Below are 3,150 nucleotides of genomic sequence, written 5' to 3' on the forward strand. Positions count from 1 at the left end.
TATACAAACTGAACGGATAAGATCAGGCAGAACAGAGTTAAAAGATGCAGATTCTGCTTCTTTTATATGAAGCTCTAGCGAAAGTTCAGTTAGGAAGACGATACTTTTCATGCTCAGGCTGTAAGTTTCTTTCTCACCCAGTCATTCACCTCTTGCAGGCATGCTCGCTCACTATCTCTAGGTGTCATTGTCTTGGTAGGTCAATTGAGTCATCAGCTGATTCACAATAGCACAGCGACACCTTCTTCGTCAGCCTATCATCTTACTGATCCTCATTTTAAATAGGGTTCTTTCTCTGCCATCTTGCATTCCCTCCACCTCCCCATCACCACCTAGTCTTTACGGATTCATCGGCCTCATCCGCCTCAGCAGCCTCAGCAGTCAGCAGCCTCAGAGTCATCAGCCACCACCACCACCACCAGTGTTTGGACTCATCTTGCTGGCGTTTAGATGTCCCTTGATCACAAAATATCTCCCTCTGATGTCCAAGCGCCAAAGACTTCTTTTAAATCAGCATAAATCATCTGTTAATCTATGCACTCATACTCTGTATTAAATATTATCTTTACTTCATTCTTCTGTCTCCCCTGAGTTAGGAGTACAGAGGCCTCCACCAAACTGAATATCTGCCATTGTCCAAGATTTAGATAATTTATACAAAAAGAGGAAGAGTTTAGTTAAAAAAAAAAGTAAGTGCTGAAAATGCATTAGTCCTGTCCTTGTCTACTGCGGTGCCTCTGACTTGAGAGGCCTAACAAATGAAAAGGGCAGTGGACACTTATTTTGGCACAGGTGCACACATCCTTTCTTGCACTGGGTACCAGAGTCCATGTTGGCCAACACATGCTTCAGGAAGCCATAGATAAAAGCATCAGACAGGAGCCTCCAGATGCAAAGAGGCAGTTGATGGTCCGCTGTTTTTATCCCAGTAATTGGTGACTGCCTGCAGCTGGAGGAATGATTTCTAAGACATGAAGTGAAAGGCTGCAGACTGCAATGTAGGAGCTATTTTTTCATACCTTTCTGACATGTCACCTGGGTAAAACAGTATTTAAAAAACCAAACAAATTTAAAAAAAAAAAAACACGTAAAAGCTGAGCTACCAGTGATAGAAGTCACTGTAGCGTGTGTCATCGTGTAGCATTTCTAACATGCAGTTAGCCTATTTAGACAAGTCTGGCTGGGTTTAAATACTTATGGCCCATCGAATAATTAAAAGATAGAAAAAGCAGCTGGAAGAACCGATAACACTTGTTAAAGAATGCTAACGCATCAGTAGGCTGAACTGAGATGACGAGTGGAATAAAATCATATAGCTATTAAACTGCTTTTGTAGACGGAAGAGGTTATCTCAAGATAAAGTTAAATGTGGCAATACTCCTAAACAGGGTCAGGAGTATTTTTCTTTTTTACTAGTCATGCAACGTTATCCCCACCACTTACAGGTGCATCTTCAACCAGTAGAGACTGACCTCTGGTGGCACCTGCTGTGCACTACATCGCCTCAACACAGCATCTCTGTATCCGTTTAATAGAAAGACGAGCATCTGTATTTTTTGACGGGACTGAAAATCATATCTTTGGGATTTCTAAATACCCTGGTATACTGTAATACCTTGATACCACCCAAGACTAATAGGAGTCTCCTGAGACTTTGTGCGAGCCAGTGGAAGTGGTCCTAAATCATTTTTACCCAGCAGATTTTACACTACACTCACTGAAATCATTTCTCACTTGTGTCTTCTGCAAAAAACATGTCACTACGATATGAATTGTTTGTTTGAAAGAACAAGTCATTTTACAAGAGTGGATTTTCGATAGCATCCTGTCATAATTAATTTTAACTTTGTCTTTTAGGATGCGGCTTGAGTGAGTTGGTAATGAGTGAGCTATTAGGACCAAACACATGGTGACAGACTCCGGTTGAATATGCTGATATAATGTGATGATTTTTGATCAACTATTTTCTCACCAATCAGTCAAACAAGATTGGAGTTAAATTTTTAAACAATGATTTCACTCCTTCAGCCTCTTTAGTTACATTTTGGGCCACTGCAGTGTGTGATGGCATCAGTCTGTCTGATTGTGTTTCCTTGAGATAAGAGGTCCCCTGCTGCTCCGAAACAGTTATTCCACAGTGCACTCTGTAATTATACTATTATGTAGAATTATTCTCATCATCTCCATGCACCATCAATCACCACTGCACGATTAGTAAATGTGTTTGTTGCTTTACCAGACCAACGAATAGCCCAAGATGTTGGAGTGGATCTTTCCAGTATGTAGTATCAATATATTCTCAGTGATGAACAGAATCAAGGTTCGAGTGACCTTGCCCATTTGAAACAAGACCATACAAGACCATTTTTATGAAGGTATATTTTGTATGTCCACTTATTTATGACCTTAATATACAGCATGTCTGACTGAGCCATACATGCTTTGTTATAATTTACTCTGACGACATAATGTATGAGACAAAAGACTTTAAAAGCAAACCAAACAAACAGGCATCAGATGGGAGTCACCAGGCCTCCCCTGAAGAACTCCGTTGGAAGGTAATTAAAAGAAGAGTGTGTTATCCATCGCTCCTCATTAATGCACTTTGAATTAACCACTTTCAGGGGAGAGGAATGGGGAGGAGGGGACAAGGGAGAAAATCCATGCAGGCTTTAAAGTAATCTCTCTCTGTCAGGTCGGTCCAAACGGGGAGGGTCGGCTCATTACGGCCCCCACAGGAGATGAATGGGTCAGTCAGGCAGTAAAGAGAGCTGGGCTGGGCTGCTGCGTTGACGGACAGATCCACACAAGTAGTGTGTGCGTGTGTGAGGGAGTCAACACACAGTGAACAACAGAGCAAAAATACTTAGCTATATGTACTATCTTTGGCAGGGAGCAGGTGTGCAGCGGGAGGTTGCATGCTGGGATAGGAGGTAGAGTTAAGTCGCTAATGTCTGGAGTCAACAATCATTGTGATTTCACTTTGACCACATGGAGGATTGAGTGGCACATCTGGCCAGCTGAGGCGAACATCACAGACATGGAAGGCACTCCAAATCACGCTACTTAGAATTTCCTGAACTGCTTCAGTCCTGATGAGCAGAAGTAGTCGCATTTTTAAGAAAACTGTGGGTGTAGTTCTTGATCCCC

The sequence above is a fragment of the Epinephelus fuscoguttatus genome, linkage group LG6, assembly GCF_011397635.1.
Source record: "Epinephelus fuscoguttatus linkage group LG6, E.fuscoguttatus.final_Chr_v1".
Taxonomy (NCBI): Eukaryota; Metazoa; Chordata; class Actinopteri; order Perciformes; family Serranidae; genus Epinephelus; species Epinephelus fuscoguttatus.